At 38.6% G+C, this 25,963-nt stretch overlaps 1 long non-coding RNA gene across 1 annotated transcript in view; it reads right to left on the bottom strand.

The window, feature by feature from the left end:
* The window catches only part of LOC113615314 (uncharacterized), a 58,939-nt gene that overhangs the window by 2,798 nt on the left and 30,178 nt on the right, over positions 1–25,963 (bottom strand). Inside the window, exon 2 of the long non-coding RNA XR_003430966.1 lies at positions 2,878–3,119. This is a non-coding gene — a long non-coding RNA (uncharacterized LOC113615314). The remainder of the gene's footprint in view (positions 1–2,877; positions 3,120–25,963) is intronic.

Genomic DNA, 25,963 nt, shown 5'->3' with positions numbered 1-25,963 from the left:
TTCTCCAGACTGAAACATCCCCATAATTAGGTATGGTGAGAGCACCTATGAGGCTTCCTACTCTAAAACATCTGCCTCACACACCTGATGTGTCCCTCACATTCCACCATATGATTTACTTTTTTGGGAATGCAGGGCAAAGAAGTGCAAAATATGGCAGCACGAGGTGTGTCTGGAAGTGAGGTTAGGGACATGGACAGGAGCCAGATCATTAAGGGCCATGTGTGTCTCATATCACTTTTTAGTAAAATTTCTTCCTTGTGCCAAACTGAAAGGCCAGGTCATGATCTAGGTCCAAGGGGAGAGCTTCTAACCAAGTAGAAAATGACCTTCTCTACTCCTAATGCTCCCTGATGTTAGTTATGCTATCCTGGGCACAGATCCTCAGGGATAAGGCTCAGAGGACACTTTTTGAGATGACAGTCCACCTGTCCCTCTAATTCAGGCTCCTAGTAGTTCAGGTTTCTGTTTCAAAAGAAAACAAAAACTAGAGACAGGGTAGTTTACAATTAGAGTTATGCATATTAAATACCCATATATGAAAATGTTAGCATTTTTCAGAGGTCTGATGATTTAAAAATCAGTGTCTATCTCAGACTCCAATGTGTACAAGTAGATAACTTTGAATGGGTTTGGAGGAGGACAGTTTAGAGGGAGATATCTTGTGTAGGAGAAAAAAAATCAAAATTAAGTGCAGTAAGTTCAAATGAAAAGGTGATTTCATCTGACTTCCGTCTCCATTCTCAGAAATAATGAAAATTGCTATAGGAAATTAGTAAAACACTTGATGGGATTCACCTAATAAAAATCAGAACAGCTGTTTGGTAATTCTACATTCAAAACAACTTAAAAAAATAGTCTTTAGAGCTCACAGTGTTTAGGTACTGTGAGATCTCTTCCTTTGTGCATTTAATCAAAAATATTTATTGCACATCTACTTTGCTTTCTAGTTCTGAGAATACATGAGTGAACAAAACAGAAAAAGCTCCACATATTAATCAATGACTATATTTTACTAAGTATCTGGGTAAATACACTTTCTAATGCTTTAATATAACAGCTATTTTCATAACTTTACAGTTACTAAAGACACAGAACTGACTTTTGCTACAAACTATGGCAACTGAATTTTGGATGGCAGTAGTGTCTAGGATTGCTTGGTGTTTGGATAACTCCGAAGAGATTTTTGTATGGCCCTATCTAATCTCCTTTTCCTGTACCCCTTTATTCAGAATCAAGTGAACAAAAGGAAGAGGAAGGGTAGGAGTGTAGGAGAAAGATTATGGAAAGTCTTCTACATGTTTAAAAAGGAGTAGAGGAAAAGGTTTGACCAGTTGGCATTAAAAATATTTTTGATTAACTATGTGACCTTTACCTACAGAAGACATTTTCTTAGTATTTTTAACAAGATCTCCAGAAACATAGGATGGCATAATCCATTGGGGAAATTGCAGTGCCAGGGAAATCTACAATACAATTGTTGTAGGGCACTATGATGTTAAAAATATGTATTAACTAATGGAAATAGTGCTGGACACTAATTAAAGTATCCAAATGACTTGTCATTATTAATAACTCTGTACTTCAACAAGGAGCACTTGCTGTGGAAGTTCTGTGACTATCCTGGGCACAGCATGACAATATTTTAAAAATATGTACACCATGAAAGAATCCCACTTGAAATAGCTGTAAGATGGAGCCAAAAAGTTACCAAGTGGAACTTAGCACAAACTCAAAATGAAGTGGAAATCTGTTCTTATGGCCTCAAGTAGTTTAAATTTTATACTTTTTGAAAATATATGAGATAGACCTAATAACATGCACCTTCTTGAATTTCAAATGATTAACCCCATTGCTTATTTATTTAACCAGCCTTTTTCAAATACCCACTATAAACAAGGAACACTCAAATATTTGGTGGAATAAGATGAATGAAGATGGAAGGAAGGACAAAAGAATGCAAAACCCTTTGCATATACTCTGGCAGCTAAAAGATTAATAAAACACATTCACTGCCCTTCTAGTAACTAAAAGTCTAGAAATAGAGAAAAATGTGTAAACAAATAAAAATATAATGTGCTAAAATTTGATAAGGGAAGTGTAGGAAAAAAAATCGGTCATGGAAATTTTAGTAAAAGGCAATATTTTTAATATTCTTCCCAGCTGAGGGGATCAGTGAAAGCCTTGTGGATAAGGTCACATTTGAACTGAACTCTAAAGTACGGTTGGATTAATCTGGTAGCTGTAAATACTGGGCGGTTAGTTCTCCAAGAGTAGAGAGGATGACTTACTCATCTGTGTACCTCTTGTGCCTAACACAGAAATAATGCTAATAATAGCTATTGTTTATCATGTGCTACTATAGTGGGGCACCATGTTAAGCATTTTCTATACATTGTCACATTTACCTTGACAACACTCCTATAGTAGCAACAGGGACAGTAGCAGCAATAACAGCAACATTTGTTTAATGCTGACTGTGAGCCAGGTACTGTTTTAAAAGTAGTACAGTAGTCCCCTTTTATCCATGGGGAATACCTTCCAAGATCCCCAGTGATGCCTAAAACCATGGAGAGTGCCAAATCCTATATATGTACAATACTGTGTTTTTTTCTATAATACATACCTACGATAAAATTTAATTTATAAATTAGACATAGTAAGAAATTAATGATAACTAATACTAAAGTAGAATAATTATAACAGTATATTGTAATAAAACGTGTGAATGTGCTCTTTCTCTCTCTCAAAAATACCTTATTGTACTTTAGTCGCCCTTCTTCTTGTGATAATGTGAGATGACAAAATGCCTATGTGATGAGATGGAGTGAGGTGATTGATGGAGGCATTATGTTGTAGCCTTAGGCTACTACTGACCTTCTGACGGTATCTCAGAAGGAGGATCATCTGCTTCGGGAGATCATGGATCGTCTAGCCATGGCAATGTCAATGATTGGCTCTCAGGAGCAGATGATGGTTGGTGATCCCAGGCGAGATGGGGCTGGACAGCATGAGATTCATCACACTACTTCAGAATGGCATGTAATTTAAACCTTAAGAATTGTTTATTTCTGGAGTTATCCATTTAATATTTTCGGACCACAGTTGACGTTGGGTAACTGAAACCAGGGAAAGCAAAACTGTGGACAAGAGGGGCTATTGTATACCACTATTAGTATCCCTTTGTAACACATGAGAAAACTGAGGTGCAGAGAGGTTAAGCAACTTGCCTAAGATCACAGAAGTTAGTCAGAGGGAGTGTTACAATTTGAAACTAGTTCATCTGATTCTAAAGCCCATGTTATCATAGTTCAGCACCTGTTACCTAGAAAGCAGTTAGAAATTTTGAATAAATAAGTGAATGAAAACTGAAAGAGAAAGAAGAGAGATATTGTCAAGATAAGAACCAATGGGAGGACCTTCAAGATGGCAGAGGAGTAAGACATGGAGATCACCTTCCTCCCCACAAATACATCAAAAATACATCTACATGTGGAACAACTCCTACAGAACAGCTACTGAACGCTGGTAGAAGACCTCAAACTTCCCAAAAGGCAAGAAAATCCCCACTTACTTAGGTAGGGCAAAAGAAAAAACAAACACAAAAGAATAGGGACAGGACCTGCACTTCTGGGAGGGAGCTGTGAAGGAGGAAAAGCTCCCCCACACTAGGAAGCCCCTTTACTGGCGGAGACAGGGGGTGGGCGGGGGGGAAGCTTTGGAGCCACAGAGGAGAGCACAGCAACAGGGGTGCGGAGGGCAAAGCAGAGAGATTCCCACTCAGAGGATCAGTGCCGACCAGCACTCACCAGCCTGAGATGCTTCTCTGCTCACTTGCGGGGGTGGGTGGGGGCTGGGAGCTGAGGCCCAGGCTTCAGAGGTCAGATCCCAGGGAGAGGACTGTGGTTGGCTGCGTGAACACAGCCTGAAAGGGGCTAGTGCACCACAGCTAGCTGGGAGGGAGTCCGGGAAAAAGTCTGGACCTGCCTAAGAGGCAAGAGACCATTGTTTTGCGGTGCGTGAAGAGAGGGGATTCCTTCCGCGTGTGCCCACAGAAGGCAGAGCACTGCCTAAGCGAGCTCCACAGATGGGCACGAGCCACTGCTATCAGCTCAGACCCAGAGACGGGCATGAAACGCTAATGCTGCTGCTGCCGCCACCAAGAATCCTGTGTGCAAGCACAGGTAACTATCCACACACACACACACCCGGGAGCCTGTGCAGCCCGCCACTGCCAGGGTCCCATGATCCATGGACAACTTCCCCGGGAGAACACACACCACACCTCAGGCTGTTGTAACATCATGCCAGCCTCTGCCACTGCAGGCTCGACTTGCATTCCAATTATGACTACCCTCCCTCCCCCAAGCCTAAGTGAGCAAGAGCACCCTAATCAGCCAATGCTTTAACTCCGTCCTCTCTGGGTGGGTGACAGATGCCTGAGGGCGACCTACATGCAGAGGTGGGGCCAAAACCAAAGCTGAACCCCAGGAGGTGTGCGAACAAAGAAGAGAAAGGGAAATTTCTCTGTGCAGCCTCAGGAGGAAAGGATTAAATCCCCATAATCAACTTGATGTACCCTGCATCTGTGGAATAAATGAACAGAAAAGGAATTGTCCCAAAATTGAGGCGGTGGACTTTGGGAGCAACTGTAGACTTGGGGTTTGCTGTCTATGACTGATTTGTTTCTGACTTTTATGTTTATCTTAGTTTCGTTTTTAACGCTTGTTATCACTGGTGGATTTGTTTATTAGTTTGGTTGCTATCTTCTTTTTAAAATTAATTTTATTTTCTTATTTTAATAATTTTTTTAAAATTTACTTTATTTTTTAATTTTTAATTAAAAATTTTTTTTCTTTATTTTTTTTTCCCTTTTATTCTGAACCATGTGGCTGACAGTGTCTTGGTGCTCTGACCTTGTGTCACACCTGAGCCTCTGAGGTGGGAAAGCAGAGTTCAGGACATTGGACCACCAGAGACCTCCCAGCCCTATGTAATATCAATCGGCAAAAGCTCTCCAGAGATCTCTGTCTCAACGCTAAGGCCCAGCCCCACCCAATGGCCAGCAAGCTCGAGTACTGGAAGCCCCATGCTAAACAACTAGGAAGACAGGAACACGACCCCACCCATTAGCAGAGGCTGCCTAAAATCATACTAAGTTCACAGACACACAAAAACACACCACTGGGGGCTTCCCTGGTGGCGCATTGGTTGGGAGTCCGCCTGCCGATGCAGGGGACACGGGTTCGTGCCCAGGTCTGGGAAGATCCCACATGCCACAGAGCAGCTGGGCCCGTGAGCCATGGCCGCTGAGCCTGCACATCCGGAGCCTGTGCTCTGCAACGGGAGAGACCACAACAGTGAGAGGCCCGCGTACGGCAAAAGAAAAATAAAACAAAACAAAACACACGACTGGCCACGGCCCTGGCCACAAGAAAGGCAAGTTCCATTCCCAACCATGAAAATAGACACCAGTCCTCTCCAACAGGAAGCCTGCACAACCCACTGAACCAACCTCACCCACTGGGGGCAGACACCAAAAACAATGGGAACTACGAACCTGCAGCCTGCAAAAAGGAGACCCGCAAACACAGTAAATTAAACAAAAGGAGAAGACAGAGAAATATGCAGCAGATGAAGGAGCAAGGTAAAAACCCAACAGACCAAACAAATGAAGAGGAAATAGGCAGTCTCCCTGAAAAAGAATTCAGAGCAATGATAGTAAAGATGATCCAAAATCTTGGAAATAGAATGGAGAAAATAAAAGAAATATTGACAAGGACCAAAAGAACTAAAGAGTAAACAAACAATGATGAACAACACAATAAATGAAATTAAAAATTCTGTAGAAGGAAACAATAACAGAATAACTGAGGCAGAAAAACAGATAAGTGACTTGGAAGATAATATAGTGGAAATAACTATCACAGAGCAGAATAAAGAAAAAAAATGAAAAGAATTGAGGACAGCCTCAGAGACCTCTGGGACAACATTAAAAGCACCAACATTTGACTTATAGGGTTCCCAGAAGAAGAAGAGAAAAAGCAAGGGACTGAGAAAATATTTGAAGAGACTATAGTTGAAAATTTCCCTAATATGGGAAAGGAAATACTAAATCAAGTACAGGAAGTGCAGAGAGTCCCATACAGGATAAATCTAAGGAGAAACACGCCAAGACACATATTAATCACACTATCAAAAATTAAATACAAAGAAAAAATATTAAAAGCAGCAAGGGAAAAGCAACAAATAACATACAAGGGAATCCCTATAAGGATAACAGATGCTCTTGCACCTGAAACTCTGCAAGCCAGAAGGGAGTGGCAGGACATATTTAAAGAGAAGAAAGAGAAAAATCTACAACCAAGATTACTCTACCCAGCAAGGATCTCATTCAGATTCGATGGAGAAATTAAAACCTTTACAGACAAGCAAAAGCTAAGAGAATTCAGCACCACCAAACCAGCTTTACAGCAAATGTTAAAGGAACTTCTCTAGGCAAGAAACACAACAGAAGGAAAAGACCTACAATAACAAACCCAAAACAATTAAGAAAATGGTAATAGGAAAATACATATAGATAATTACCTTAAATGTAAATGGACTAAATGCTCCAACCAGAAGACATAGATTGGCTGAATGGATACAAAAACAAGATCTGTATATATGCTGTCTACAAGAGACCCACTTCACACCGAGGGACACATACAGACTGAAAGTGAGGGGATGGAAAAAGATATTCCATGCAAATGGAAATCAAAAGAAAGCTGGAGTAGCAATTCTCATATCAGACAAAATAAACTTTAAAATAAAGACTATTACAAGAGACAAAGAAGGACACTACATAATAATCAAGGGATGAATCCAAGAAGAAGATATAACAATTGTAAATATTTATGCACCCAACATAGGAGAACCTCAATACATAAGGCAAATGCTAACAGCCATAAAAGGGGAAATCGACAGGAACACAATCATAGTAGGAGATTTTAACACCCCACTTTCACCAATGGATAAATAAGGAAACACAAGCTTTAAATGACACATCAGACAAGATAGACTTAATTGATATTTTTAGGACTTTCCACCCAAAAACAACAGAATTCACTATTTTCTCAAGGGCTCATGGAACATTCTCCAGGATAGATCATATCTTGGGTCACAAATCAAGCCTTGATAAAATTAAGAAAATTGAAATCATATCAAGTGTGTTTTCTGACGACTATGCTATGAGAGTAGATATCAATTACAGGGAACAAAACTGTAGAAAATACAAACACATGGAAGCTAAACAATACACTACAAAATAACCAAGAGGTCACTGATGAAATCAAATAGGAAATCAAAAAATACCTACAAACAACTGAAAATGAAAACGCAGAAACTAACACACCAATGCAAAGCAATTATACTCCAATAAAGATGTCAAAAACACGATCACCCAAAACTTATGGGATGCTGCAAAAGCAGTCCTAAGATGGAAGTTTAGAGCAATACAATCTTACCTCAAGAAACAAGAAAAACCTCAAATAAACAACCTAAACTTACACCTAAAGCAATTAGAGAAAATAGAAAAAAAACCCCAAAGTTGGCAGAAAGAAAGAAATCATAAAAATCAGATCAGAAATAAATGAAAAAGAAATGAAGGAAACAATAGCAAAGATCAATAAAAATAAAGCTGGTTCTTTGAGAAGATAAACAAAATTGATAAACCATTAGCCAGACGCAGCAACAAAAAAGGGAGAAGACTCAAGTGAACAGAATTAGAAATGAAAAAGGAGAAGTAACAACTGACATTGCAGAAATACAAAGGATCGTAAGAGATTACTACAAGCAACTCTATGCCAATAAAATGAAAAACCTGGAAGAAATGGACAACTTCTTAGAAAAGCACAACCTTATGAGACTGAACCAGGAAGAAATAGAAAATATGAACAGACCAATCACAAACACTGAAATTGAAACTGTGATTAAAAATCTTTCAACCAACAAAAGCCCAGGAGCAGATGGATTCACAGGCGAATTCTACCAAACATTTAGAGAAGAGCTAACATCTATCCTTGTTAAACTCTTCCAAAATATAGCAGAGAGAGGAACACTCCCAAACTCATTCTACGAGGCCACCACCACCCTGATACCAAAACCAGACAAAGGTGTCACAAAGAAAGAAAACTACAGGCCGATATCACTGATGAACATAGATGCAAAAATCTTCAAGAGAATACTAGGAAACAGAATCCAACAGCACATTAAAAGGATCATACACCATGATCAAGTGGGGTTTATCCCAGGAATGCAAGGATTCTTCAATATATGCAAATCAATCAATGTGATACACCATATTAACAAATTGAAGGAGAAAAACTATATGATCATCTCAATAGATGGAGAAAAATCTTTTGACAAAATTAAATACCGATTTAGGATAAAAAACCCTCCAGAAAATAGACACAGGGGGAGCTACCTCTACATAATAAAGGCCATATATGACAAACCAGAGCCAACATCGTTCTCAATGGTGAAAAACTGAAACCATTTCCACTAAGATCAGGAACAAGACAAGGTTGCCGATTCTCACCACTATTATTCAACATAGTTTTGGAAGTTTTAGCCAGAGCAATCAAGAAGAAAAAGAAATAAAAGGAATCCAAACCGGAAAAGAAGAAGTAACACTGTCACTGTTTGCAGATGACATGATACTATACATAGAGAATCTTAAAAATGCTACCAGAAAACTACTAGAGGTAATCAATGAAGTTAGTAAAGCAACAGGATATAAAATTAATGCACAGAAATCTCTTGCATTCCTATACACTAATGATGAAATATCTGAAAGAGAAATTATGGAAACTTTCCCATTTATCATTGCAACAAAAAGAATAAAATACCTAGTAATAAACCTACCAAAGGAGACAAAATACCTGTATGCAGAAAACTATAAGACACTAATGAAAGAAATTAAAGATGATACAAAGAGATGGAGCAACATACCATGTTCTTTGATTGCAGGAATCAACAATGTGGAAATGACTATACTACCCAAAGCACTTTACAGATTCAATGCAATCCCTATCAAACTACCAATAGCATTTTTCACAGAACTAGAACAAAAAATTTCACAAATTGTATGGAAACACAAAAGATCCCGAATAGCCAAAGCAATCTTGAGAAAGAAAAATGGAGCTAGAGGAATCAGGCTCCTGACTTCAGACTATACTACAAAGCTACAGTAATCAAGGCAGTATGGTACTGGCACAGAAACAGAAATCTATATCAGTGGAACAGGATAGAAAACCAAGAGATAAACCAAGCACATATGGTCACCTTATCTTTGATAAAAGAGGCAAGAGTATACAATGGAGAAAAGACAGTGTCTTCAATAAGTGGTGCTAGGAAAACTGTCCAGCTACATATAAAAGAATGAAATTAGAACCCTCCCTAACACCATACACAAAAATAAACTCAAAATGGAGTAGAGAACTAAATGTAAAACCGGACACTATAAAACTCCTAGAGGAAACCATAGGCAGAACACTCTATGACATAAATTACAGCAAGATCCTTTTTTACCCACCTCCTAGAGAAATGGAAAGAAAAACAAAAATAACAAATGGGACCTAATGAAACTTAAAAGCTTTTGCACAGCAAAGGAAACCATAAGCAAGGCAAAAATATAACCCTCAGAATGGGAGAAAATATTTGCAAATGAAGCAACTGACAAAGGATTAATCTCCAAAACTTACAAGCAGCTCCTGCAGCTCAATATCAAAAAAACGAAAAACCCAATCCAAAAATGGGCAGAAGACCTAAAAAGACATTTCTCCAAAGAAGATATGCACATTGCCAACAAACACATGACAGGATGCTCAACATCACTAATCATTAGAGAAATGCAAATCAAAACTACAATGAGGTATCACCTCACAGCGGTTGGAATGGCCATCATCCAAAAATCTACAACCAATAAATACTGGAGAGTGTGTGGAGAAAAGGGAACCCGATTGCACTGTTGGTGGGAATGTAAATTGACACAGCTACTATGGACAACAGTATGGAGGTTCCTTAAAAAACTACAAATAGAACTACCATATGACCCAGCAATCTCAGTACTGGGCATATACCCTGAGAAAATCATAAATCAAAAAGAGCTATGTACCAAAATGTTCATTGCAGCACTATTTACAATAGCCAGGACATGGAAGCAACCTAAGTGTCCATTGACAGATGAATGGATAAAGAAGTTATGGCACATATATAGAATGGAGTATTAGACATAAAAAGAAATGAAATTGAGTTATTTGTAGGGAGGTCGATGGACCTAGCGTCTGTCATACAGAGTAAAGTATGTCAGAAAGAGAAAAACAAATACTGTATGCTATCACATATATATGGAATCTAAAAAAAAAAGAAAAAATGTTTCTGAAGAACCTAGCGGCAGGACAGGAATAAAGATGCAGACATAGATAATGGACTTGAGGACACGGGGAGATGAAGGGTGTGCTGGGATGAAGTGTAAAAGCGGCATTGATATATATACACTACCAAATATAAAATGGATGGCTAGTGGGAAGCTGCTGCATAGCACAGGGAGATCAGTTCAGTGCTTTGTGACCACCCAGAAGGGTGGGATAGGGAGGGTGGAAGGGAGACGCAAGAGGGAGGGGATATGGGGATATAGGTATACATACAGCTGATTCACTTTGTTATATAGTGTAAACTAACACAACATTGTAAAGCAATTATACTCCAATAAAGATGTTAAAAAAAAGAAAAAGAACCAATGAATCTGCAAACTGGGAGAGAAAGTGTGAGAGACATAGAATTGCCTTGGAATTTTCGGCTTAAGCTAAGAAATATCAATATTTTTTCCCTGCAAAAGATGAGCTATTGTGTGTTGGATTTGAAAAAATTATTTTTATAAAGTATTTGAGAAATGTTATGTTTTATTACATATAGTATGAGTGATAGCCCATAGAAGTTCCATAGAAGACACTTCAAATAATAGACAAAATATTCATGTTGGTCATTTCTTTATGTGGTGGAGAATTATTGGTGATGTTCTTTTTCCTTCATCCCTGTATTTTCTGCTGTGACAGCAAATAATTTGTGATTACAACAGGAACTTTTAAAAAGTTGAGTAACATTTTAGGGTAGATTTAAAAAATAATCAGAATTCCCTGTTGTTAAGAAACACACATATACATATATGAGTGATGTGGATATTATATTTTCAACCTACTCTTAAATTGTTCAGGAAAAATTGGAGGGAAGGAGGGAGGGGGCCAGAGAGAGAGAGAGGAAACAAATATACCAAAATGTCAAAATTTAGAGAATCTGAGAAAACTTCGGAATTGGAATTTTTTATACTAATCTTGCAACATTTCTCTAAATCTAAATTTATGTTAAAATTAGGAAAAAAAAACACTAGTTCAAATAGGTAAAGCAAAAAAGCCAGAGGAAATATATATTTATATATGTATATATACATGTATATATGAACTATAAACAATGCACATCTACTATATATTAGATATATATAGTGTGCATCATTTATAGTTCATATAGTTTACAATTCATAAATATGCAATATTACAATTTTAAATATGATAAAGAAAAATAATCATCAGAAGCCTCAAATTTCCACTTTTCCTACAACACTTATTTCCGTCAATTTTCCTTGTTTTGGCACTGCCAAACTATTCTTCCAAAAGTTGCCAACTGTACCAGAAGAAACCCATTCGTAGTTTGCACAATTGGCCATGTTACCTACAGTATCATTTCAAGGGCTATCTTCTGCTCAACTTCTTCAAAATCATCTTGAGATAGTCAAGTCTTAATGCTTATTTTGACCACTTTTCTGAACGAATTAGCTGTTTAGTTGCATTTATTTGGATATTTGGTTAAATGGAAAATTGGTAGGGAGCTTTTGGATAGTGAGGTGGAGTGAAATGTTGGACTAATGGGGGCAGTTAATCCAAATGGTGAGCCTTTTTTGCAAATACAGTTCACCATGGAAACCAAAGAAAACAACAAAAACAAAAAGAAGAAGATAGTTATATAAGGTTTGTGAAATTGCTTTTACTTCTGCTCTCCAATTTCCCTTAGGCCAGATCTGATGACTGTTATTATTTTTATTATAATTCTTTATCTATGTATTGCACTATTGTTCCTTTCCTCCAAAGTGCTCATAGATCCATTTTGTTCATTTACCTTCACGACAGTGCTGCTAAATAGAGCCTTGGTATATGGTGTCAAGTCTTATTTTCTTAGCTAGCTTAGTATACAGCACCTAATTGCAGAAAAAACAATCTGTTCAGAGGCAATGGTGTCTTTGGACTGAATGTTGATATGCCATATATAATATAGGTATTATAACTGATAATGGACATAACTTATGATACTTTTGAAAGATGTTCTTGAATAGTATTGTTAGCAGATATACAGGACTAGACAGAAACTGAGCAGAACTGGAAATGTACAAATTAGGCATCCCAGATTGAGAAAGTTTTCTCTGAATTTGTGTTCCCTCAGAGTTTAGGGAGAAAAATAAAAGGTAACAACAACCTGAATTTCATTTAAAGTGAGAATACCGTTCTGTGATTTTATAAATACATCACCTTATAACTTAATGTCATCTGCTGAAAATCATTCAAATGGAAAACATCAACAGACAGGCTTTTCTAAGGCTCATGTTTATCACAAGGTAATAAGGTTAGACTGGGTTCTTTTAATGTAATTTTAATTTTGGCTCTAAATAATGTGTATCTCTTCCAAGGTTAAAAACACAGAAAGTACACATAAACACGAAGTAAGATCTAAAAATTTCCTGAAATACATTAACAATCTCATTTATATAACAAGTACCTTGTTTGTGACCATCTCAACATTAAGCTAGATAAGTAGATGCAAAAATGAAGGGAGTTTGATTTGTGACGCTGTCCATTGCCCAGCAACGAGGGACTGTGGTTATTTTTGCAGTATTGTACCATTTTAGGAGGCTGGGAACAGACTAGGCATATGCCACTGCCACTTTTTTCCCACTTTAAGCTGAAACAGACAGCAAAATGAAGAATTTAAATCTGTTATTTGTCAACAGATTAAATTTGAGAACACTTACATTTTAAAGATGAATTTTGAAAAACTCAATGCCCTTGAATGCTTAATTATCTGTGCCTTCATTCTGAAAATTAATTTCCAGAATGAAAACAAAACAAAATAGGACATTTACTTGACTGCAGAATTGATGAGAGTTATTTTCAAAATAACTCTGAAATAAGCTTAATAATACATGCGTCAAAAATAATTTTTAAATGTTCACAAACATGAATGTGAAATCCTGCATTTGGGTCCGAAAACAATGAGATGTACAAGCAAAGGATGAGATGTGGCTAAGTAGCAACACAAATGAAAAAGATTTAGGGGTTTTCAGGGACTGTAAGCTCAATATTATTCAGTTGTGTGTTGTGGCTGCACCGAAAACTAAATCCATCTTCATCTGCATTAATAGAAAGATAGAGTCAGAAACAAGGGAGTGATAGCATAGCCTAGCTCTGTGCTTGGCAGACCTGTACTTGAAATGTTCAATGAAAATAGCAGGATGGGGGGCAACATTTGGGTAGCAGCCACAGACTAAAATGCATCTAAAAGGGAGAGAGGAAGATGCTGAAGAGTCTGGAAACCATGCAGGAAAGGGACTGCTGAGAGGCCTGGGCTACCTTAGCCTAGAAATGAGAATTCTTGAGGAGGAACAGAAGGTAGAAGCTGCTTTTGAATCTTCCTTCTACATTGTGTCCTCCTCCCACTCCTTTCCCCTCTCTTTTGTCCCTTCTCTGTTCCTCCCAATTTATTTCACCTATCCTTCCTCCCTAAAGCTATTTCCCAAGGTGGTGATGTTCTGATTTGGTTCAATGACACGTGTATTATTTACCTGCATACCCTAGAGACCACACTTCCCTGCAGCCCCTTTTCACTTCCCCCTTACTCTCGTGCTTCCCCACTCATAGCTAACAGGACTGGACCACAGTAAACCCTCACTCCACATTTCATTTTTAGAAAGGGCTTCATGACCCTGGGAAAGGAAAGAGAATATGAGTTAACTAGCACAGACTCTTAAGCCAAAGTCTTGTGAAAAAAGGCCTAGGTACAAAAGGAGCAATTCTAATAAAACTATAAAATGAACTTCTTTATTCTCCCTAATGCTCATTGGAATTAGACATGAGAATCTGAGCACAGATCCTCATGGGTGGGCTGAAAATGCACCTGTAACACTAATCGAGGATGCTTAAATATCAGGTTCTTATTTAACAAGAAGAAGAAAAGGGGGAGTTTGTTAATACAAAAGTTTGAACATAGAACATCACCGCCTAAATGATTAAACCTATTTCAGAGGGATGAAATACTAATGACTCCAATTTGTCAAAACATAGGAGTTTTAATGGGGGCCAGGAAGGGTTGGCGTTGGTATGCGGCATAGGAATCAACACTTGCGTACTTTAAAGCAAAACATAAAAGCTCTATCCAGCTGAAATTCTCAGAATCACTACAGGAAATTAGGTGTAATTGACTGAAGTGATCTCATGTAATAGGAATTGGACTGAGTGCTTAGTATCCTCACAGTTAAAACAAGTAAATAAAATGAGTTGGCAGTGCACAAAATGCTTATGGTATGTAACAGCTCATGTAAATTGGCTACATCCTTGATTTAAACATTTTGTAAATATAAATTACTATGCTAGAATATGACAGGGAAGGAAAGAGGAAATGGAAGGGAAACAAAAAGAAGATAATAAGGAAAGGGAAAGATAGATGGAAAAGATAAGGAGAGGAGGAAAAGGAGAAAACAGGAAGGAGAGAAGAGGTAGAGAAATAGAGGGAAAATAAATTTAAATAGGAAAATGCAGAAAACAGAAGGGAGAGAGAGAAGATGCAAATATTTGAGTGGCTACAATATATCTGTATGCACAAAAATCTTCAGAAGAGAAGTGAGAAATCACTGCTTTTTTTCAACTTGTAGTCACCAATAACAATATCCTTATAATAGTACTGATGAATTAGACCGGGTGGAGGGGGAGAGAAGTATAAGCCCTGATGGGTTCTTGGTCCAACAGTTTCTTCCAGGACCCATTCATCTCTTGCCAGGAACCTTTGGTCTAAGTTGAGGGGCTCAGCAAGCATATCACCACTGCTAGTTGAATGTTCACAGCAACTTTATTCATAGTAGTGCCAAACTATAAACATTCCAAATGCACATCAACTGGGGAATGGATAAATAAATTGTGCTACACCTGAACTACAGAATACTACTCAGCAAGAAAGGGGAACAGACTACTGATAGATGTAACAAACATAGATGAATCTTAAAGATATTATGCTAAGTGAAAGAAGCCAGACCTAAAAGCCTGTATATTTTATGACTTCATTTATATGGCATTCTAGAAAAGGCAAACTACAGTAATGGAGAACAAATCAGTGGTTACCAGGACCATGGTTGGAAGTATAGGATGTCTTCAAAGGCGACTGAGGGAACTTTTGGGGGTGAAAGAAATGTTATTTATCTTGACTGTAGTGGTGGTTACATGTCTATGTGCATTTGTCACAACTCATAGAACTGTATGCTTACAATTGGTGAATTCTAAATTGTACCTCAGAAATGGCTGATAAAAACGAACAATTCATCTAAGATTAACTTACTACTAAGTGGTGTTGCTCTTGCTTTTCCCCCCTAATCTTCATGAGGAGTAGTATGTAGAAAGCAGATATTTGGGGGCCTAAAGCAGAGATTTAAAGGTGTTTGTTCACAGAATTTCTTAGTGCCTTGTTCATTAAGTTGAAATTCTTCACTCTGGCATTCAAGGTCTTTCATAATCTGCTCCTACTCTGCTTCTCCAACTTTGATTACACACACACACACACACACACACACACATACTCTTTTTTTTAAATCTCTGTCATTTTATTTTATTTTATTCTATTTTATTAACATTTTTATTGGAGTATAATTGCTTTACAATGGTGTGTTAGTTTCTGCTTTATAACAAAGTGAATCAGTTATACATATACATATATCCCCATATCTCTTCCCTCTTGCGTCTGCCTCCCTCCCACCCTCCCTATCCCACCCTTCTAACTCAGTGCTTTGTCACACATACCTCTTGACTGCTATCAGGCAGTTCTTCTCACTTCATGCAACATGCCCTCCCTGCTTACTCTCCTAGCACACATGTACCATGCTTATTTCAATCTATTTGCCTTTGCTATTGCATGTTCTCCCTCTATACCTGGTATGCCTTACCCTCATTTGTTCAACTGTTTATTGATTGCCTACTCTGTGTCAATTAGATACACATTAATAAGACTGCTAAAGTCTCTGTCTTCACAGAGCTGGCCGTTACACTGCAGTATGGAAAGGGTCATATGGTAGTGGAAAATACAGGGTATTAGTACAACAGAGGAAAGGAACAAAACCCAGATTTAGGAAGGGAGTGGTCAGGAATAGTTTCTCAAAAGAAATAACATCTAAGAGGAGACATGAAAAATACTTTGGTGTTCTCCAGGCACAAGGGAAAGAGTGCTCCATGTGGAAAGAGCTAGAATGCTAAAAGGCCTGAAGACAAGCAAGAACATGGGAAGGAAGCTGAAGATTTTAAATGATTTAAGTACGGCAAGAACATAGAGGATAAAAGAGGCAAGATATGATGCTGGAGAAAGAGACTGGGTTCAGATTGTGAAGGGCTTTTAGCACCATATCAAGGAGTATGAAATCCTTTAGAGACAAAGGTACCAATGAAACTGTTTGAGTAGAAGAGAAACATCCTCATGCTGGAGTTGAGAAAGGTCATGAAATGAGAATGAATAGGATAAGGAGAGACAGGGAGATCACTTAGAAGAAGTTGCAGTTTTCCAAGCAGACTTGACTATGGTGGTGGCAGATATAACAGAGAAAAAATGTTTAAGAGATAAAGGTAAAATTGGTATTATCTACCAATAGATTTGATGATTTGGATAGAGGGATAGGGTGGCATCAAAGATGACTATCAAATCTCTGCTTGGAAAACTTGATGCAAAGTGATTCAATTCACTGAGATAGGGACATAAGAAAGGTATTCAAGGGGTGATAGATACAAGTTCAGTCTGGGACATGTTAGCTTATGTTTTGTACCCTTGACCACTCTCACCTATATCAACCTCCCCTCTGAGAAATCCTAGAGCCTGGTTCATTTACCTGGGCTTTTGTGCCCTACAGACTTCCTAAAGACAATGGAAATCCTTAGGAGCAGGGGCTCTGTCTGAAACTTCTATTACTTCACAGACCCTATCTAGTGCTAAGCATAGAATTAATTCTCAAAAATACTTGTTAATCAACTGAGTACTCTCATGGGGCAATAAAATGTGATATATAAGTGGACTTGCATCACATCCACTAGTGAAGATGGTTAGTGATAAAGAATAGCTCCAGTACCAATAACAAATATAGCAGGAAAGGACTGCATTCATGGTTTAATTTTGTCTCAGTGTACGCAATGAGTAAATACAATTTCATGTGAAATCCATCAAAATTGCTTAATACTTAAATGAGAGCTCTTTATTATTTTATAGAGAAGAAAATTTTGGGGGGCTCTTAAGAATCACACTCCTGGAGAAGCGGAGAATGGAGGAGGGCTGGCTGCACCTCAAAGAAATCTATGTGGTCAACGTTTGTGTACATCTTTATGAAGATGTCCTTGCGGCACCTGTGAACATTTAGCAGGCACTATCATGAGTGTTTAAAACACTGTTGAAAATAGCAGTATTTGAAGAAACCGGATGTCACTTAAGATATGATCTGTGGATAAACATCACATGCTGCTGGCCTTCTTACAAAATGAATGGCAGCCGTTCTCCAGACCCGGTGCCAAGAAGCATGAGAGGAGCTGCAATCTACCTTCCACAGTAAGGCTGGCTGCAGATGCACAGCACAGCTGTGGGCGAGCAGGCTGCTGCCATAGGTGAAAGCACAGTTGATTTCCTCCCAATTTGGATGCAGCAGGATTTTCGGGGATAGCTTCAAGATGGTGGAGGAGTAAGACATGGAGACTACCTTCCTCCCCACAAATACATCAAAAATACATCTACATGTGGGACAGCTCTTACAGAACACCTACTGAATGCGGGCAACCACCTCAGACTTCCCAAAAGGCAAGAAACTCCCCACGTACCTGGGTACGGCAAAAGAAAAAAGGAAAAACAGAGACAAAATAATAGGTAAAATAGATGGCTAGTGGGAAGCAGCCGCATAGCACAGGGAGATCGGCTCGGTGCTTTGTGACCACCTACAGGGGTGGGATAGGGAGGGTGGGAGGGAGGGAGATGCAAGAGGGAGGAGATATGAGGATATATGTATATGTATAACTGATTCACTTTGTTATAAAGCAGAAATTAACACACCATTGTAAAGCAATTATACTCCAATAAAGAGGTTAAAAAAAAAAAAATAGGGACAGGCCCTGCACCTCTGGGAGGGAGCTGTGAAGGAGGAAAAGCTTCCACACACTAGGAAGCCCCTTCACTGGTGGTGATACGGGGTGGGCAGGGGGGAAGATTCGGAGCCACGGAAAAGAATGCAGCAACAGGGGTGCAGAGGGCAAAGCGGAGAGATTTCTGCACAGAGGATCGGTGCCAACCAGCTCTCACCAGCCTGAGAGGCTTGTTTGCTCACCCGCCAGGCAGGACGGGTGGGGCTGGGAGCTGAGGATTCGGCTTCGGTTGGATCCCAGGGAGAGGACTGGAGTTGGCTGTGTGAACACAGCCTGAAGGGGACTAATGCGCCACAGCTAGCCGGAAGGGAGTCCGGGAAAAAGTCTGGACCTGCCTAAGAGGCAAGAGACCATTGTTTTGGGGTGCGTGTGGAGAGGGGATACAGAGCACCACCTAAATAAGCTCCAGAGACAGGCGCAAGCTGCAGCTAACAGCGCGGACCCCAGAGACAGGCATGAGACGCTAAGGCTGCTGCTGCCGCCACCAAGAAGCCTGTGTGCAAGCACAGGTCACTATCCACACCTCCCCTCCCGGGAGCCTGTGCAGCCCGCCACTGCCAGGGTCCCATGATCCAGGGACAACATCCCCAGGAGAACACACATCATGCCTCAGGCTGTTGCAACATCACGCCAGCCTCTGCCACCGCGGACTCGCCCCGCATTCTGTATCCCTCCCTCCCCCTGGCCTGAGTGAGCCAGAGCCCCATAATCAGCTGCTACTTTAACCCCGTCCTGTCTGGGTGGGGAACATATGCCCTCAGGCGACCTACACGCAGAGGCAGGGCCAAATCAAAGCTGAACCCCAGAAGCTGTGCGAACAAAGAAGAGAAAGTGAAATCTCTCCATGCAACCTCAGGAGCAGCAGATTAAATCTCCACAATCAACTTGATGTACGCTGTGTCTGTGGAATACCTGAATAGACAATGAATCATCCCAAAATTGAGGTGGTGGATTTTGGGATCAACTTTGGACTTCGGGTTTGCTTTCTGCATCTACCTTGTTTCTGATTTTATGTTTATCGTGGTTTAGTATTTACAGCTTATTATCATTGGTAGATTTGTTTATTGATTTGGTTGCACTCCTACTTTTTTTAATATATATATATTTTTCCTTTTTCTCCTTTTGTGAGTATGTATGTGTATGCTTCTTTGTGTGATTCTGTCTGTACAGGTTTGCTTTTAATATTTGTCCTAGGGTTCTGTCTGTCCTTTTTTTTTTTAATAGTTTTTAGTGCTGTTTTCATTGGTGGATTTGTTTTTGGTTTGGCTGCTCTCTCTTTCTATTTTTTATTACTTTTTAATATTTTATAATATATTTTTTATTTTAATATTTTCTTTTTCTTTCTTTCTTTTTTTTCTCCCTTTTCTTCTGAGCCAGGTGGCTGACAGAGTCTTGGTGCTGCAGCTGGGTGTCAGGCCTGAGCCTCTAAGGTGGGAGAGCTGAGTTCACAACATTGGTCCACCAGCAACCTCCTGGCCCCACATAATATAAAATGGAAAAAGCTCTCCCAGATATCTCCATATCAATGTTAACACCAAGCTCCACTCAATGACCAGCAAGCTACAGTGCTGGACACTCCATGCCAAACAGCTAGCAAAACAGGAACATAATTCCAGCCATTAGCAGAGAGGCTGCTTAAAATTATAATCAGTTCACAGACACCCCAAAACACACCACCAGATGCACTCCTGCCCACGAGAAAGACAAGATACAGCCTCATCCACCAGAGCACAGGCAACGAGGCCCCTCCACCAGAAAGCCTACACAACCTACAGAACCAACCTTATCCACTGAGGGCAGACACAGAAAACAATGGTAACTACGAACCTGCAGCTTGCAGAAAGGAGACCCCAAACACAGTAAGTTAAGCAAAATGAGAAGAAAGAGAAATACACGGTAGATGAAGGAGCAAGGTAAAAACCCACCAGACCAAACAAATGAACAGGAAGTAGGCAGTCTACCTGAAAAAGAATTCAGAGTAATGATAGTAAAGATGATCCAAAACCTTGGAAATAGAATGGAGAAAATACAAGGAACGTTTAACAAGGACTTGGAGGAACTAAATATTTACAAATATTTTGTATTTACAAAAATAATTTACAATTATTTTGAATATTTAAATATTCAAATTCTCTAGAAGAAATCAATAGCAGAATAAGGTATAGGTGACCTGGAAGATAAAAAAGTGGAAATAACTACTGCAAAGCAGAATAAAGAAAAAGAATGAAAAGAATTGAGGAGAGACTCAGAGACTTCTGGGACAACATTAAACTCACAGACATTCAAAATATAGGGGTCCCAGAAGAAGAAGAGTAAAAGAGAGGGGCTGAGAAAATATTTGAAGAGATTAGAGTTGAAAACTTCCCTAATATGGGAAAGGAAATAGTCAATCAAGTACAGGAAGCAAAGAGCACCCCACCCAGAATAAATCCAAGGAGAAACACGCCAAGACACATATTAATCAAACTGTCAACAATTAAATACAAAGAAAAAATATTAAAAGCAGCAAGGGAAAAGCAACAAATAACATACAAGGGAATCCCCGTAAAGTTAACAGCTGATCTTTCAGCAGAAACTCTGCAAGCCAAAAGGGAGTGGCAGAACATATTTAAAGTGATGAAAGGGAAAAAGCTACAATCAAGACTACTCTACACAGCAAGGATCTCATTCAGATTCGACTGAGACATTTAAAAATTTACAGACAAGCAAAAGCTAAGAGAATTCAAACCACCAAACCAGCTTTACAACAAATCCTAAAGGAACTTCTCTAGGCAGGAAACACAAGAGAAGGAAAAGACCTACAAAAACAAACAAAAAACAATTAAGAAAATGGTAATAGGAACACATTATTGATAACTACCTTAAATGTAAATGAATTAAATGCTCCAACCAAAAGACAAAGACTGACTGAATGGATACAAAAACAAGACCCATATATATGCTGTCTACAAGAGACCCACTTCAGACCTAGGGACACATACAGACTGAAACTGAAGGGATGGAAAAAGATATGCCATGCAAGTGGAAATCAAAAGAAAGCTGGAGTAGCAATTCTCATATCAGAAAAAAATAGACTTTAAAATGAAGACTATTACAAGAGACAAAGAAGGACACTACATAATGATCAAGGGATCAATCCAAGAAAAAGATATAACAATTGTAAATATTTATGCACCCAACATAGGAGCACCTCAATACATAAGGCTAATGCTAACAGCCATAAAGGGGGAAATCAATAGTGACACAATCATAGTAGGGGACTTTAAAACCCCACTTTCACCAATGGACAGATCATCCAAAATGAAAATAAATAAGGAAACACAAGCTTTAAAAGATACATTAAACTAGATGGACTTAATTGATATTTATAGGACATTGCATCCAAAAACGACAGAATACACTTTCTTCTCAAGTACTTGGGTCAAAAAGCAAGGCTTGGTAAATTTAAGAAACTTGATATCGTATCAAGTATCTTTTCTGACCACATGCTGTAAGACTAGATATCAATTACAGAAAAAATCTGTAAAAAATACAAACACATGGAGGCTAAACAATACACTACTTAATAACCAAGAGATCACTGAAGAAATCAAAGAGGAAATAAAAAAATACCTTGAAACAAATGACAATTAAAAACGATGACCCAAAACCTATGGGATGCAACAAAACCAGTTCTAAGAGGGAAGTTTATACAAATAAAATCCTACCTCAAGAAACAAGAAACATCTCAAATAAACAACCTAACCTTACACCTAAGCCAATTTGAGAAAGAAGAACAAGAACCCCAAAGTTGGCAGAAAGAAAGAAATCATAAAGATCACATCAGAAATGAATAAAAAAGAAATGAAGGGGCTTCCCTGGTGGCGCAGTGGTTGAGAGTCTGCCTGCCGATGCAGGGGACATGGGTTCATGCCCCAGTCCGGGAAGATCCTACATGCCGCAGAGCGGCTAGGCCTGTGAGCCATGGCTGCTGAGCCTGCGCATCCGGAGCCTGTGCTCCGCAACAGGAGAGGCCACAAAAGTGAGAGGCCCGTGTACCACAAAAAAAAAAAAAAAGAAGAAGAAATGAAGGAAACAATAGCTAAGATCAATAAAACCAAAAGCTGGTTCTTTGAGATGATAAACAAAATTGATAAACCACTAGCCAGACTCATCAGGAAAAAAAGGGAAAGACTCAAATGAACAGAATTAGAAATGAAAAAGGAAAAGTACCAACAGACACTACAGAAATACCAAGGATCATGAAAGATTACTACAAGCAACTATATGCCAATAAAATGGACAACCTAGAAGAAATGGACAAATTCTTAGCAAAGCACAGCCTCCCGAGACTGACCCAGGAAGAAATAGAAAATATAAACAGACCAATCACAAGCACTGAAATTGAAACTGAGATTAAAACTCTTCCAACAAACAAAAGCCCAGGACCAGATGGATTCACAGGCGAATTCTACCAAACATTTAGAGAAGAGTAACACCTATCCTTCTCAAACTCTTCCAAAATATAGCAGAGGGAGGAACACTCCCAAACTCATTCTATGAGGCCAACATCACCTTAACACCAAAACCAGACAAGGATGTCACAAAAAAAAGCAAACTATAGGCCAATATCACTGATGAACATAGATGCAGAAATCCTCAACAAAATACTAGAAAACAGAATCTAGCAGCACATTAAAAGGATCATACACCATGATCAAGTGGGGTTTATCCCAGGAATGCGAGGATTCTTCAATATATGCAAATCAATCAATGTGATAAACCATATTAACAAACTGAAGGAGAAAAACTATATGATCATCTCAATAGATGCAGAAAAAGCTTTTGACAAATTTCAACAGCCATTTATGTTAAAAACACTCCAGAAAGTAGGCATAGAGGGAACTTACCTCAACATAATGCAGGCCATATATGACAGACCCACAGCCAACATTGTTCACAAAGGTGAAAAACTGAAACCATTTCCACTAAGATCAGGAAGAAGACGAGATTGTCCACTCTCACCGCTATTATTCAACATAGTTTTGGAAGTTTTAGCCACAGCAATCAGAGAAGAAAAAGAAATAAAATGAATACAAACTGGAAAAGAAGAAGTAAAACTGTCACTGTTTGCAGATGACACGACACTATATGTAGAGAATCCCAAAGATGTTACCAGAAAACTACTAGAGCTAATAAATGAATTTGGTAAAGTAGCAGGATACAAAATTAATGCACAGAAATCTCTTGCATTCCTATACACTAATGATGAAAATTCTGAAAGAGAAATTAAGGAAACACTCCCATTTACCATTGCAACAAAAAGAATAAAATACCTAGGAATAAACCTACCTAAAGAGACAAAAGTCCTTTATGCAGAAAACTATAAGACACTGATGAAAGAAATTAAAGATGATAGAAACAGATGGAAAGAGATACCATGCTCTTGGAATGGAAGAATCAACATTGTGAAAATGACTATACTACCCAAAGCAATCTACAAATTCAATGCAATCCCTATCAAAATACCAACAGCATTTTTCACAGAACTAGAACAATAATTTTCACAATTTGTATGGAAACACAAAAGACCCAGAATAGCCAAAGCAATCTTGTGAAAGAAAAATGGAGGAATCAGGCTCCCTTACTTCAGACTATAGTACAAGGCTACAGTAATCAAGACAGTATGATACTGGCACAGAAACAGAAATACAGGTCAATGGAACAAGATAGAAAGCCCAGAGATAAACCCACACACATATGGTCACCTTATCTTTGGTAAAGGAGACAAGAATATACAATGGAGAATAGAGAGCCCCTTCAATAAGTGGTTCTGGGAAAACTGGACAGCTACATGTAAAAGAATGAATTGATAACACTCCCTAACACCACACACAAAAATAAACTCAAAATTGATTAAAGATCTAAGTGTAAGGCCAGACACTATAAAACTCTTAGAGGAAAACATAGGAGGAACACTCTATGACATAAATCACAACAAGATCCTTTTTTACCCACCTCCTAGAGAAATGGAAAGAAAAACAAAAATAAACAAATGGGACCTAATGAAACTTAAAAGCTTTTGTACAGCAAAGGAAACCATAAACAAGACGAAAAGACAACCCTCAGAATGGGAGAAAATATCTGCAGATGAAGCAACTGACAAAGGATTAATCTCCAAAATTTACAAGCAGCACCTGAATCTCAATACCAAAATAAGAAACAGCTCAATCCAAAAATGGGCAGAAGATCTAAATAGATATTTCTCCAAAGAAGACATATAGATTGCCAACAAACACATGAAAGTATGCGCCATATCACTAATTATTAGAGATATGCAAATCAAAACTACAATGAGGTATTACCTCACAGCAGTCAAAATGGCCATCATCAAAAAAATCTACAAACAATAAAGTCTGGAGAGGTTGTGGAGAAAAGGGACCCCTCTTGCACTGTTGGTGGGAATGTGAATTGACACAGCCACTATGGAAACAGTATGGAGGTTCCTTAAAAAACTAAAAATAGCATTACCATATCACCCCACAATCCCAGAACTCACATGTACCCTGAGAAAACCATAATTCAAAATGACACATGCAACTCAATGTTCATTGAAGCACTATTTACAATAGCCAGGTCATGGAAGCAACCTAATTGTCCATCAACAGACGAATGGATAAAGAAGATGTGGTACATATATACAATGGAATATTACTCAGCCATAAAAGGGAATGGAATTGGGTCATTTGTAGAGACGTGGATGGACCTAGAGACTGTCATATAGAGTGAAGTAAGTCAGAAAGAAAAATAAATATCATATGTTAATGCATATATGTGGAATCTAGAAAAATGGTACAGGTGAACCAGTTTGCAAGGCAGAAATAGAGACACAGATGTAGAAGACAAACATATGGACACGAAGGGGGGAAAGTGGGTGTGGCAGGGCGATGGTGGTGGGATGAATTGGGAGATTAGGATTGAAATATATACACTAATATGTATAAAATTGATAACTAATAAGAACCTGCTGTATAAAAAATAAATAAAATTCAAAAAAATAAAAACTAAAAATAGAACTACCATACAACCCAGCAATGCCACTATTGGGCATATACCCTGAGAAAACCATAATTCAAAAAGAGTCATGTACCACAATGTTCATTACAGCTCTATTTACAACAGCCAGGACATGGAAGCAACCTAAGTGTCCATTGATAGATGAATGGATAAAGAAGATGTGGCACATATACAATGGAATATTACTCAGCCATAAAAAGAAATGAAATTGAGTTATTTGTAGTGAGGTAGATGGACCTAGAGACTGTCAAACAGAGTGAAGTAAGTCAGTAAGAGAAAAACAAATACCATATGCTAACACATATATATGGAATATATATATAAAAGGTTCTGTAGAACCTAGGGGCAGGACAGGAATAAAGATGCAGACATAGAGAATGGACTTGACACAGGGA

The sequence above is a fragment of the Aethalodelphis obliquidens genome, unplaced genomic scaffold, assembly GCF_003676395.1.
Source record: "Aethalodelphis obliquidens isolate GAN/ISIS:26980383/991018 unplaced genomic scaffold, ASM367639v1 scaffold115, whole genome shotgun sequence".
In the NCBI taxonomy this organism is placed as follows: Eukaryota; Metazoa; Chordata; class Mammalia; order Artiodactyla; family Delphinidae; genus Aethalodelphis; species Aethalodelphis obliquidens.
This window is presented reverse-complemented; position numbering and strand designations above follow the sequence as displayed.